This window comes from Camelus bactrianus, chromosome 5 (genome assembly GCF_048773025.1).
Source record: "Camelus bactrianus isolate YW-2024 breed Bactrian camel chromosome 5, ASM4877302v1, whole genome shotgun sequence".
Taxonomy (NCBI): domain Eukaryota; kingdom Metazoa; phylum Chordata; class Mammalia; order Artiodactyla; family Camelidae; genus Camelus; species Camelus bactrianus.
In genome coordinates this window covers 101,401,746-101,416,470 of record NC_133543.1, presented here as the reverse complement: position 1 = coordinate 101,416,470, position 14,725 = coordinate 101,401,746, and the positions used below count along the sequence as shown (strand labels likewise).

The 14,725-nt window shown below is 43.8% G+C and overlaps 1 protein-coding gene and 1 long non-coding RNA gene across 3 annotated transcripts in view; one reads left to right on the top strand and one right to left on the bottom strand.

Moving 5' to 3' along the window:
- The window catches only part of ASB18 (ankyrin repeat and SOCS box containing 18), a 56,366-nt gene that overhangs the window by 23,316 nt on the left and 18,325 nt on the right, over nt 1-14,725 (top strand). The gene's annotated exons all lie outside the window — the stretch shown is intronic.
- LOC141577763 (uncharacterized) lies at nt 6,072-12,848 on the bottom strand. The gene is made up of 3 exons (XR_012507213.1): nt 12,715-12,848; nt 7,243-7,405; nt 6,072-6,200 (listed from the first exon to the last, which is right to left on the bottom strand). It is a non-coding gene; the product is annotated as an uncharacterized LOC141577763 (long non-coding RNA).

Below are 14,725 nucleotides of genomic sequence, written 5' to 3'. Positions count from 1 at the left end.
TCTTTTAGTCCAAATGTTCTAGTCCCTGTTCTTGGGATTAACATTTCTTGGCCTTCTCTATCTATGATGAGGATTAAATAAAATCACCATGTTAAGTGCAGACAGGCAGGACCAAGGCAGGAGCATCTCCTACCAATGTCACCTGTGTCCAAAGTAGGGACTCAGAAAGGCACGTGGACCACCAGGAGACTTGACAGTGATGGAAGGAAACAACTTTATAACAATATATTTTTTTAAAGCAGCTTTACTGAGGTGTGAATGGCATATAGTAAGCTGAACATGTTTAAAGCGTACAATTTGATAAATTCAGGCATAGGTGTGCACTCATGAAACCATCCCTATAATCAAGACAGTGAACCCACCCACCACCATCAAAAGGTTCCCTGGCCCCATTGTAACCTCTCCCAACCCCCTCCTCCATTACTCCACTGATCTGCCTCTTGGGCTGTGTACTTTACTATGAATGTGCTAGAATTTTACGTAAATGGAATGTAAGTCTCTTTTGTCTGACTTCTTCCATGCAACAGTATTACTTCGAGAGTCATCGTATTCTTGTGTGCATCCGTAATTCATTCCCTTTCATAGTGGAGTGGTATTCCATGTTATGGGTGTGCCACAATGTGTCTATCCATTTATATATTGAAAGACATTGGTTGTTTCAGGCTTGGGGCTATTACAAATGAAGCTGCTGTGAACATTTGTGCACCAGCCTTTGTATGGATATATGCTTTCATTTCTCCAGGATAAATACTAGGAATTGGAATGGCTGGGTCACATGATATGATAAAAAGATGATCTTTTAGGAAACTGCCACGCTGCTTTCCAAACTGGTTGTACCGTTTTACATTCCCACCAGCAAGGTGTGAGTGTTCTAGCTGCGTCACGTCCTCACCAACACTTGGCATGGTCACTGGTTAACTATAGACATTCTATAGGTGTTTAGAAGTACCCCCTTGTAGTTTTGATTTGCAGTTCCCTAACGGCAAGTAATAGTGGACATCTTCTCATGTACTTATTTGCCACCCATTTATCTTCTTCAGTGAAGCGTCTGTTCAAATCTTGTGCCCATTTTTCAGATTGGGTTGTTTGTTTTCTTCTCGAATTTTGAGATTTCTTTAAATATTCTGGATACAAGTCCATTGTCAGGCATGTGATTTATAAATATTATCTCCCAATCTCTGGTTTATATTTTCTTTCCTTAAAAGTGTCTGTTGAAGAACAGAAGTTCTTACTTTTGGTGGAATCCAGCTGATCATTTTTTTCTTTTCTTTTAGGGGTTGTGTTGGGTTATATTATCTAAAAAAATCTTCACCCAACAAAGGCCACAAAAATTTCCTCCTGTGTTTTCCTCTAGAAATTAATAACTTTCTATGTTACAGTTAAGTTTATGACCCATTTTGAGTTAATTTCTGAATACAGTGGGAGGAACAGACATGGATGTAGGTACTTTGTTGATGACCTCTTCGAGACTGAGACAGCACCCTTCTATTTCTAGTTTGCTGTGAGTTTTTACCATAAATGGATATTGAATTTTCTCAAATGCTTTTTCTGCATACACACATCATATGGTGTGGTTTTTTTTTAGTCTGTTAATATAATTATTTACACTGATTGATTTTCAAATGTTCGACCATCCTCATATTCTTGAGATAAACCACAATTTATAAATGGCTGGGTTTGATTTGCTAAATTTTTTAAATATCTGCATCTATGCTCATAAAAAGTATTGATCTGTAGTTTTTTCCTGTAATATCTTTGGTTTTGATATCTGAATAAAATAATGGCCTGAAAAATGAGTTGGGTCGTGTCCCCTCCTTGTCTATTTTCTGGAAGAGTTTGTGTAAAATTGTTACTATTTCTTCCTTAAATGTTTAGTAGAATTCATCAATGAAGCTCTCTTGGCCTGGAGTCCTTTGTGAGAAGACTTTCAGCTATGAATTCGATTTCTTTCATGGCTATAGTGTTATTCAGGATATGTCTTTCCTTTGGAGTGAGCTTTGATAGCTTGTGTCTTTCAAGAGATTCATCTCTTTCACCTAAGTTCTTGAATTTATTGGCAAAAGTTTTTCTTTATTACCCTTTTATGAGCTATAGAATCTTCAGTAATATCACCACTTTCATTCATGATATTGGAATTCATGTCTTTTGCTGTTTTTTTCCTCTACTCAGTCTTGCTGTGGGTTTCATTGGTTTTCTTTTTTATTTGACTGCTTTATGGTTTGTCGATTTCTGATATGATCTTTATTGTCCTCCTTTCTTCGCGTACATGGAGTTTCATTTGTCCTTGCTTTTCTGTTTCTTAGCATGTAAGCTAATGTCATTGACTTGGTGATGTTTTTTTCTAATACAGGGCTTTGGTTCTACACATGCCCCCCTATGTACTACTTTAGCTGAATCCCACAATTTTAGTATGTTAAAATTTCACTTTAAATCAGTTTAATATAGTTTCTAATTTCCCTTTTTTATACTTTTTCTTTGAACTATGGGTTATATAAAAGCGTGTTATTTAGTTTCCAAATATTTGGGTATTTTCCAGATATCTTCCTCTTACTTACTTCTAATTTAATTCAGTTATAGTTAGAGAACTTACTTTGTATCACTCTACTCCTTTTAAATTTATGAGTCTCATTTTATGATCCACAATATATTCTATATTGGTAAAATGTCCGTGTGCACTAGAAAAGAGTGTGTATTCTGCAGCTGTTGGCTGGAGTGTTCTGTAAGTGTCAGTTAAGTCCAGCTGCCGCATAGCGCCGTGTAAAGCCTCCGGAGCTGTCCTGCCCACTGTTTCACAGGTTATTGAAAGAGGGGTATTGAAATCTTTGACTGTAATTATGGATTTGTCTATTTCTTTTTGCAGTTCTATCGGTTTTGCTTCAAATATTTTGAAGTTCTATTATTAGGTGCATAGATGTTTAGCATTGTTATGTCCTCCTGAAGAACTGACTTCTTATCATTATGAAAAGATATTCTTTATCACTGCTAATAATCTTTGCCCTAGTGTCTACTTTGACACTAAAAGATCTAGTCTGATATTAATATAGATTTCTTTTGATTAGTGTTAGCATAGTATACCTTTTTCCACCTGCATTAGTTATCTATTGCTGTGTAACAAATTACCACAAACTTACAGATTTACTACAGCACACATTTATTATCTCACAGTTTCTGTGGGTGGAATTTGGGCATGGCTTCACTGGCCTCTCTACTTCCTTCAGTCTCTCACAAGCCTGCAATCCAACTGTCAAGAGGGCTAGGGTCTCATCTGAAGGGTCAGCTGGGAAAGAATCTGCTACCAAATTCATATGGGCAGAATTCAGTTCCTCGAGGACTGTTGGACTGATTCTCTCAGTTCCTTGCTGACTATTGATTAAAGGCCATCCTCAGTTTGTGTCTTTACTTTTAAAGTGCATTTCTTGTGGGTAGATTAAAATTGAGTCTTTTTCTATCCAATGTGGTAGTCTCTGCCTTTTAATTGGGTGTTTCGGTCATTTACATTTAAAGGGATTTGATATGGTTAAGTTCAAATCAGACACTTTGCTGGTTTTTTTTTTTTCTATTCTTCTCATCCATTCTTTGTTCCCTGCCTTCTTCTGTATTGAGTGTTTTTCATGATTCCACCTTACCTCCTTTTTTTGACTTATTATGTATAACTTTTTTTTGGTTATTTCAGTAGTTGTGTTAGGGCTTATAACACTTTACTTTATCACAGTCTGCCCTCAAGTAATATTATACTACTTTATGTATAATATAAAAACAATATGGCAAGGGGGGAGGGTATAGCCCAGTGGTAGAGGGCATGCATAGCATGCATGAGGTCCTGGGTTAAATCCCCAGTATTTCCACCAAAAAAATAAATAAATAAACCTAATGACCTAGCCCCACACAAAAACAACAACAACAACAAAACAAACAAACAAACAAAAAAACTATATGACAGTATACTTCCATTTTTCTCCTCTGGCCTTTCTGCTTCTGGTATCATATATTTTACTTCTGCATATAAGTCCTACATTGTTGTTATTTTTGTTCAAACAATCAATTATCTTTAAATATATTGAAATAATAAGAAAAAAGTTTTTATGTTTACCCATGTAGTTTCCATTTCCAGTTCCCTTTACTCCTTTGATTGGTCAAAGATTCCATCTGGTATCATCTTCTTTCTGCTTGGAGGACTTTCTTTGATATTTCTTACAGTGAAGGTCTGCTGATGATGAGGCCTTTCAGTGCTTGTATGTTGAAAAGTCTTTATTTCCTCTGATGGTTTGAAATATTCTTTTACTGGGCAGAGAATTCTGGATTGACTTTTCTTTCAGTGTTTCAGACTCATAGCTCCACTGTCTTCTAACTTCCACTTTTTATGGGAAATCTTCTGTCTTCCTTATCTTTGTTCTTTTGTATATAATGTCTTTTTTTTCTGGCTTTAATATTTTCTTCTTATCACTGGTGTTAAGCAATTTGATCATGGTGTGCTTTGATGTAGTTTTCTTCACATTTCTTGTCCTTGAGATTCATTGAATTTCTTGGATCTGTAGGCTTACACTTTTCATCAAATTTGGAAAATTGTTGGCAATTATTTCTTCACATTTTTTTCTGTACAATCCCCTCCAGTTGCATGTATGTTACCCCCCACTGAAGTTGTTCCACAGCTCACTGACGCTCTGTCCATTTTTTAAAACTTTTTTCTTCTATAATTGATTTATCTTTTGTTCTGAAACACCTGCTCTGCTATTAATCCCATCCATTGTATTTTTCATCTCAGACATAGTTTTCAACTTAAGAAATCCAATTGTAGGTCTTTTTCATATCTTCCATGTCTTTACTTAACATGTTCAGTCTTTCCCCTAGCTTCTCAAACATACGGCATACAGTTATAATAACTATCTCAATGTTCCCATCTACCAATTCTGACATCTGGGTATGAATAACGTTTTGTTTATTTCAACTTTGTTCATTTTGTACATTTCAGGTTCACATAAGGCATAAGACATGAGAGATTAGATATACATAGATATAAGATTCAAAAGTAGAAATGCGTATAAACACATTTCTCAATGCTTTTTGAAAGATGTAAGTAGACAGCCATACTGAATGGATAATAAATAAAGATTAACTTCTACCTCATTTTAACTTACAATTTCTGTCCTCGAGTCATTTGGTGGATGATTTACTGGGGTACAAAGTTGCCATTTGGTGATGAAATTATAGCACTCTTATCTATTTTTGAAAAGCATAGCTCCAAGTTCACCCAACAATGACTTCATTCCCATAAGCATCAAGTTGCCCGTTGTTGAGCCCTATGATGTACCGTGGCTGTGCTGCATCCTGCGTAGTCTAGTCCCTCAGGCTGCTTTCAGCTTCAAGGGAGACGAAGGTGATGATACAGCACTGTGCTAGACGTGGGGCCAGAGATGTGTAGAATACACTATGTGCATGCAAGTTGGGGGTGTGGGCTGGCGGATTTCTACCGGAAATTTTCTAGGACAGAAGGAAGCATCAGCTTTATTAAAAGACATAAGCCAACCAAATCAAAGCAAAAGTCTTTCTGTATACAAAGGAAATGGGCAAAATTATTAAGCAATTTTACATTGATTGCACTCGGTCTTGATCATATTTTTTTAACCCTACAATTTCATATGTTACAAGTACATATTTTGCTACATTTGAGGCCTAGGTTGAACCCCAATTCTAACACTTACTAGTAGTACAAGCTTGGGCAAGTTATTTCATTTTTCTGTGTCTCAGTGTTCTCATCTGTAAAATAAAGATAATATTTGAGCCTACCACATAGGGTAGCTAGTTAAATTAGCTAATGTAAGGAAAACGTTTAGAAGAGCACTTGGCCTAGAGTTAAGAATTATGTAGGTGCTCACTGCAATGGCTGAGGTCTCTTGTATAATCACTGCATCTATTTTATGAGAATTGAAACAATATTTCACTATTTTAATTGATAAAGGGTTTGTTGTTTCTTTCCTTTATCTCCACATTTGTTGGTCATCTATGATTTATTTCCAGTAATATCCCTAGTCAAGAACATACTCTTTATTATAACATATTCCAACGGAAAATTAACCCATTTGATGACATTCCAAGTCTAGGAACACACCATGACTCCCACCGCAAAGAGGCATATCTATTTTTGCTGTTCTTTTGTTCAAAATCAAGTTCTATACATGCAGCGTGGTGTCCTGGCTTGGATCCTGGAACAGAACATGGACATTAGTAGGAAAAGCAGTGACATCCAAATAAAGTCTACAGCTCAGCTAACAGAATTGGACTGATATGTTAATTTCTTAATTTTGACAAAGGTACCATTATAATATAAGATATAAACTTTAGAGGAAGTTGTGGGAGGGGCACTTGGGAACTCTACTGTCTTTGCAATTCTTCTGCAAATCTAAAATAATCTTAAAATAGAAAGAGTTTTAAAAACCAAGTTTGCTTCATACCTTGGGCTCCAAACTTCCACCTTACAGTATTAGAAAAAAGACTGCTTTTTACTAAGAAACGAAAATGTGTCACCTACTCAGAATACAAAATACTGTGAATCTGCACAACAGCCCTTGAGACGAGCCAACACGCTCACATTTGGATATCAAAGGAGCTGAGGCCTGTGCAGACCTCGGCTTACGCGCTGTGTGATAGAAACTAATTTCCTGGCATTAGTTGGTTTGTCAGAAATCATACTGGCACATTGTTTAATAAAGACTTTTAAAAGATCTTTGTATTAAAACAAGGCTTTTAAAATCTCTTTTCTTCTGTCTTTCTCTTCCTCATCCTCTTTTTTCTTTTCCTTCTCATTTTCTCTTCTGCCTCTACGTGTCTCTCTACATGAACCTTCCTCCCTGGCGACTTAATTTGACAGTCTTGACTTATTTAAATCCAGGTTATGGGGGAAAAGTTTAAGATAAGTGGTGAACACCCCAGAAGCTCAGGCAGAACCAAGCAACAGCTGGCTGCGGAGCCTGCAATATCAGCGACGTAGTGGAAAATGCCGGTGGGCTCCACTGAACACCCCTGCAATCACACAGCCACCTGCCTTGAAGGATGAAAGGTAACAGATGTCAGAAAGGGCCTGAGGTTTGACTACGGCCTTTCAGCTCTGAAGAGTCCCCCCAAAGTTAGACTCCGAGGAGGTCTGGCTTCAGGTAGTATAAACATTATCACTTTGACAGGAAAGAGCTACTTTCTCCAGGATCTTTTTATACATAATAGATTTTAGGTCATCCTTAATTTTTTTACCTTCAGTAGACAGGGGGTCGCTGACCTACATACAGAGCCATTTCATTTTCTTTCCCTTGATGACCATGGTCTCCACCCCTAGGGACCCAGTTCTGCTCCATCCTCTTTGAGTCAGCAGTTCACCATGGGTGCAGGACTTTAAACCCTTTGAGTCTCTGAGTTCCTGGGATTAAAAAAAAAAATTATCTGTGCTTCCTTCCAACCAGCAAGCTTCAGAATTCAGAATTCAACACACAAAAAAGGGATATCAGAGCTTTAATCTAGGAGCCTTTTGAAGAGATTTTCCCAAAAAGAAAAGTTCCAGTAAAGTTACTGTCTTCACGTCAGTAGCCATGCCAGCCTCGCCCTATTTATTATCAGATTCCTCTCCTTGACCCTCTTTTAGATTCTGAGATAATGAAAATGAGAAGAAGAAAAAAAATTAGTAGAGCCCTGATCCTCTTTCTCATCTAAAGCTGTCTTCATGTAAACATTCATGTGGCGGACACACTTCCACCATGAACAGATCAGTCAAAAAGCATGCAGGTTTCCTTCTTGGTCCCACGTGTGTCAGTTCAACTCAATAAAAATTAATTCATAAGCCAGAGGTGGACCTGTGAAAGCAGCTAATTATCTTCAGAGGAAAAAAATTATTGAAGAAAACCATTGGACAATTCTTGTCTAACTCAGACCTGGTAGGCTGAAATCCGGGCAGAGTGAAAATGAAGTATGACTTTTCCTGAGGAAAGAAAGGCTCTCTCTGGGCAGGATTTGAGCAGAGAAGTGTTCTGAGCCCTCACCCCAACCCCTACAGTCTCCGCCTCCTAACAGGAGATTTACTGGCATGAGGTGCCAGCTCCTGGGCACTGAGGCACCACTCAGAGAGCAGCCCACTCTCCACACCCCCCAGGCGTGACCGATTCATCGTCGGGGGGAGGGGAGAAAACGTGGTCTGGTGCGATCAGAGTTTGAGGCATCTGGAGGCGTACTGAGGAAGATGGTGTCAGTTAGGGGCTGCCCACGTTGGGTGATTTAATGTTTGTCGAGAAACTCCATATCCTGAGCACTTGCAAGTGTCATTCTTGCCACAATCCTCCCAGCAGGCCTGCCAGGCACGGTTATCCCCAGTTTGCAGGTTAGAAAACTGAGGCTCACCAAGGGCTCACGTTTTGCCAGTAGAGTGGCACGCAGTGGAAACTGTCGGAGCCAGGTTCGAAAGCCGAGTGTCATGAGAGAGATGGATGTCACAAGATCGCTTCCCCCTTGTTAACCTAATTTTTTTTTCAAAAACTCCATAATCAGGAAGCAGCTCTGTTCGTTTCTAATCATGACCTTTCAAACATGTTCTGACACAGCTTTATCCCCCTTCCCTGCCGCATCCGAGCATCTCAGGCCAATTCTTCAGCTTTCTATTCACTTGCCAAGTTCTATTTGAATGCATACAACTCACTGTCAGGAATTAAAAGAGATAATCCAGGCCAAATCAACCCTTTACCCTCTGGGCAAAATCCTTGATCAGAGACTTCAGGAAAGGTACACAAATGGCCAATAAGCAAACAGAAAGGTGCTCAACACCATTAGTCATCAGAGAATTGCAAATGAAATCCACAGGGAGATATTCTTTATCTCACGCCCGTTAGAATGGCTACAATCAAAAGCCTGACACCACCAAATGCTGGCAGGAATGTGGGGCAACTGGAACTCTCCTGCGTGGTTGTTGGGAGTGTATAATGATGTCATCACCTTGGAAGACTGTTACGAAGTTTCTTTTAAAGTTAAATATACACCTGCCAGCAATTCCACTTCTAGACATTTATCCTAGAAATGAGAACATATGCCCCCAAGAAGACTTACATAAAAACGTTCATAGCAGCCTTATTCATAAGAGAAAAAAAACGGAAATGCTCAAATGTCCATCAATCTCAATAGGAGAATAAATTTTAAAAATCGTAGTATATCCATACAATTAAATATGACTCAGAAGTAAGACAGAATGTCATGTGTGCAACAGTATGGGTGAATATCAAAGACATTATGTTGAGACAGAAAAGGATAGAAAATTCTAAAAGGTAAAGCATGGTGAGAGAAATCAGAACCATGCTTTCTGACTTGCCTGTGGGAGTGATAAGGAACTTCCTGGAGAGATGGAAATATGTGACCTCTTGATTGGGACGCTCATTACACAGATGTATTTCTTTGCCAAAATTCATACAGCTGCACTCTTAAGAACTTAAGACCTGTCTCTGTGTGCAAGTTTTGCCTCACTTTAAAAACACATGCATGTAAAACTTTTCTCTCATACAAGTCAAAGCTCCCCCCGCCTCCCCTCCAACCCTGCTGAAGAAGAGAGTGGAGTCTTTCCTCTCCCTTTTCTTCCTTCTTCTCCTCCTGCCCTGATGCCTCTGGGTCTTCCTCCTCATCTAGTGTACTGGGACCAGGGGAGGAGAGAGAGGGTGCCCATTTCCTGTTGAGGAAGGGATGCCAAGTGAAGCTTCCAGAATCAGATACAGCAAGGCAAATGGTGAAGCTGCCTTCTCAAAGTCTGTTCTTTAAATCATTCCTCAGTTCACCAAGAGGGAGAATTTCACTCGCAGTCTGGGGAGAATTTGCCCCAAATCTCATCACCAGCCACAGCCATTCAACACTTTAGGAACAAAATTAAGTAGCAGCCGTTGCTCCAGGGGAAACTGTGGGGATGGAAATGGCCGGACAATTTCTCTCTCAGTCTCCCTGCTCCCTCAGGATCTGTCCATTCACATCAGCCATTTCAACTGCAGACACTTATGCTTGATAGTCTCACAGCTTCGCACAAAGCAGAGAGGGGCGGGGGGCAGGTCCCCAAAGAAGGGGCTCAGCAGAAGGTCCAGGGAAACCAAGTGGAACTGCTCCTCCATTAAAATCAAGGCGGCGGCTTCCCCATCCTTCCTCCGGGGCCTGCTGGGGAGTCCATCCACAGAGGGCACCTTCTTGTGATGGCTTCATTAGAAGGTGGGGCGGGGGGAGGAGGACATAGCTCAGTGGCAGAGCACATCCATCACCGTATGTGCTTAGTGTGCACAAGGTGCTGGGTTCAATCCCCAGAACCTCCATTTATAAACAAACAAACAAACCAACAAACCTGATTACCTCCCCCTCAAAAAATAAAATAAATAAAAAATAGTAGTTAGACAAAAAAAATTTTTTTTAATTAAAAAGTGGGGGAGGGTACAGCTCAGCAGTAGAGCGCGTGCTTCACATGCACGAGGTCCTGGGTTCAACCCCCAGTCCTCCATTAAGAAATAAACAAATAAACCTGATTACCTCCTCCCCCCAAAAGAAAGCAGGGCTGTGTTTTCCTCCCAAGTCTCTCCCCCCATGTCCCCTGCCCCCACCAGTCCTGCACTGGCCCCGCTTCCAGCCACTCTGCCTGCCCCCAGGGACCCCCGCTTAGGGCTGCAGCCACCCTGCCCCCAGGGGCGTGTCTCTCCATCCCACCTGCCTCCACGTCAACCCCGAGGAGGGAAAGCAGCGTAGTGATGATTCAACAAGACTGGTTCGTAACACCCATTACTGTCCCTAACACACTGTCCAGCGTGAAGCCCCTTCTGTCTGTCAGAAGGGGTTTGGGCAGCAATCGCGTGAGCAGAACCGTAAAGGGCAGCCGGGACAGTCCAAGGACCCCAGCGACTTCCAGGCACGTGAACCCGTCGTCCAGGAGAACAGATGCTGAACACAGCTAACGGACGGCTTAGAAGTCACGTGCTTCCCAGCGAAACAACTTAAGGGATCTTTTTGAATCTTGAATTTTGCCGTATCTTTCATAGTTCTGTGTCGTTGTCATGACATTGTTCTTGCAGTCCCATCTTTTGATGGTTCTGGAGTTGTTCTCGCATCCACTGGTGGCTGGGCTTCGCCTCCCAAGCAGGATGGTCTGAGTGTGGGGTCGCCGAGACATCCCAGGTCCCTGTGCCTGAGGTCACTGCTCAAACCTCAAACACCGAACCTCACTGGAAACTGGGGAGAAGGAACTCCACGGTGCAGGGCTGCCGGCAGCACCGGGGCGAGGGGCAGGACCACGAGGGCCACGGGCAGGCGGCCCCCTCGGCTTGCTGCTGCCTTCAGCGTCCTGTCGGCGAGTCTGTCCGGGAATTCTGTGGCGTGCTCAGAGGAGGAAAACCTGACAGGCTGCTGCTGGACAGAGCTTGGAGGACATTCTTTGCTTTTTTTTTTAATGGAGGTGCTCAGGATGGAACCCAGGGCCTTGTGCCTGCTAAGCATGCGCTCTGCCACTGAGCTATACCCATGTGCCTCTCTACTTACATTCAAATAAATGAGGAGTCTAGAGATACCACCTGGGAAGTGCCGAGTACCGGGCCCAGCTCAGAGAAGGTGCAGAACAACTGCCACCAGTGGGAGGGGCAGCGGGTGGGCGGGTGACTGGAAACTCTGAAGCCGGACTCAGCAGCCAAGGACTCTGCTCTGCCACCAAGTGGCTGGATGGCCCTGTGTGAGTCACCTGCCTTCTTCCAAGCCTCAGTTTCCCCACCTGCAGATTCTACCTACAATGCAGATTTGTCGCAAGGACTAAAGATAACATCCTCTAAAAAGTAAATAAAAAGCCCACGCACTGGGGAATGCACTGACCTCCTGGCTCAGAACCAGAGGCTGAGAAATACCACTTCTGAGGGCTTCATGCAGCTAGAGAGATGGGGTGAGCGGAGGGAAGCGGGAGGAGGAACGCCTGGGGCAGGGTCTGTCTCATGGGGCGCAGGGGGGTTTGGCAGGTGGTGTGAAAGGGTCAGGAAGAGGTGAGCAGTGAGGAAGCCCAGGCTGAGGCTCTCTGCACCTCCTGCCCCGGAGAGCGAGGTGGGAAAGCCGGTGCTTCGGGAAGATGCTGGAGGGTGGATGGGAGCGGTGGGCAGGACGTGTGCTCAGAATCCTGCTTCCCTCTTTAGCAATAAGTGAAAATGACGTTAATTCGACAGCTCTTGTTGGGTTCATCTCTATTAACTCCTGCCTCTTGGCTCAAGCCACTCTTTCTGTGGACTGTCAACCTTGGGCCCCATCAAGCCTGTCACCACGATCATTATCAGGGACAAGGATGAGGGATGGAGGTGGGAGGCGGGTAGCGTTTGCCCAAGTGGCTTCGTCTCAGAGGCTGTTCAGACAAGTGTCTCCTTAATCTCTGTGAGAGAGACAAGTCGTTCTGACGTGTTCGATGGGAGCTCACCCTTGGTTCCTGACAGTGACTGCCCTACGCTGGCTCCAGGCCTTCCTACTTGTGTGTGTCGGGACCGCAGGAAACCTGCTGGCAAAATCCCCGTGGGAGGAAAGGGCTCTTCAGAAGCTGGGGTCCAGTCCTGCGAAGGCTCGGGTGCCGCTCTCCCCACTGGGCCGTTTCTCCTTGGACTGGAGACACCCGCACATCCCAGGTCAGGGCCCCAAGACTGCTGCGCCACCGCTCTGCTCACCGCCCGGGACATCCCCCCACCCCGCCCCCTCCTCTAGGCTCACCTTCTCATAGGTGCTGCCCTGCATACTTTTGCAGATCTCTGCTTATGCCTGGACAGATCAGTGGAAAATCTGAGAGCCTTCTGGAAGCCTTGAAAGCTGAGCTGACCTTCTTAGACTCCAGGAGCTGCTGCTGCGGCAGGTGGGGGATGGTTTTGTTGTTAATAACCTCTGTCGTTCCCCTTTCGAACGGTAACTCTGATTCATTTGGGGAAATGAATTTGAAAATTCTAAAGCACAGACAGGCAAAAAGGAAATAAAAGCACCTGTCACCCCATCCTCCAGAGAGAAACACACGTTGGCCTGTGCACGCCTCGGCTTCCTTCCTGTGCGGATACAGATCTGCGTTTTGTTTTGTTTTGTTTTTTGAAAATGGGAGTGTTAGTGCTGTTTTGTAACCTGATCTTTTCACATACCACACCTTCATGTTTAATGGCTGCCCAGCGTGTGCCGGTGGAGACGTGCCCCAGTCAGTTTGCTGTGTTGTGTTTTCTCACACCTGCAGCCTGCAACTTACGCCGTTACCAGCTCTAAGGAAGCACCAAGGTTTAGCCAACTAGAAGCTCTTCACTAAAAACTAAAAAGGGCACCTGCCGCGCTCCAGAGGGAGGGACAGGGTCCTCGTTCTTCTGAAAGCTACCTTTGTCGCAAATAGCAAGCTGGACATCAGCCAGTTAGGCTGGAGACGTAGAAAAGAGGCCGACTTGTATTTCCCAGTGGACTCCCCTCCCCGGTGGAGAGGCTGGGCTGCTTTAAAAAAAAAAAAAAAAGCACAGAGGAAAATGTTTTGTAGTTGTTTGCGAGAGCACAGAAGCTCAGTGGCAAAATGAGACGAAGCCCTTGATCTCTAACCTCCTGCTGCACTGCTCAGAATCCCTCCCGGAGGGACGAGGAGGGGGCAAGCCTGAAGCACTCCGACTGCCCAGCTCGCATCCTCTCGTAGCTGGTCTTTGTCCCAAAGGACAATTCACATCAAATTGTACTTGTTGTAGAGCTCTTCCACCCAAGACAGACGACTTCTCAAGACACTGCTGACGCGGAGGCTAGAGAAATACGGAGAAAGAGTTAAAAATACTGAGAGTCCCCAGGTAGAAGTGTAAGCAGACTTCAGGGCAGCCGCTTCCAGCCTGGAAACCCCCAGTGGGTGCTCTCCCTCAGAGCCCCCGTCAGTGAATAACAGGGAAAACAGCAGCCACGTGAAGGAAACCCGGGAGACGTCCGTTAACGAAATGCGTCCGTTAGCGTGCTTTTAGGGAATGCCAACTGTGGGCTAGCCCCGCCGTGGGTGCCGAGAAGCAGAGATAAATAAACCCCCATTTCTACGCCCAAGGAGCTAACAGTCCAAGAGAGGATCAGACGTGCCAGAGGTACATGACAACACAGAGGCGCGGCCGAGAGCAAGAGGAAGGCCAGATAGGATGCGTCTGGCAGCTGCACCAGCTCAGGTGGGATGGATGCTCAGGACGGAGCATCGGTAAATGAAACTGGTGAGGTCCCAGGTCCCTGGGAAAGGAGCATGGGCTCTCTCCAGCAGGCAGGAGGAGTCTCTGGGTTTTCAGCAGGCACATGTCATTTCGTTCACACTGGAAGGGCTCTTTCTGGGTCGTGAGGAGCTCGTTGGATTGGCACAGGGGTCATATTGGGAGAATGTCATTAACATTCAGGCAAGAAATGATTCAAGCCTCAACAAGACAGTGACAGCTGGGATGGAGGGAGGAAGCAGTTCAAGTGATGATGAAAGAGATGGAACGAACAGGGCTGACTGGCCAGATGAGGAGGGGGAGGCATAGAGAAAAAGCCAAGAGCAAGTCACTTACAGAGCAAGACGTTCAAGGAAGCAGAAGAGGACTACACCTGGGGCAAGATGATGGTCAAGAGGGATTCCCTTCCTCAAACATACGGAAGAACAAGAGGACAATCGTGTAGAAACAGGTTCTAATAGGTGTGGGGGCCGGTTCGTTGGCAGAAGGGAGAAGGATGGCAGTTCCGGGATCGCTTGGGGATGGTGATGGAC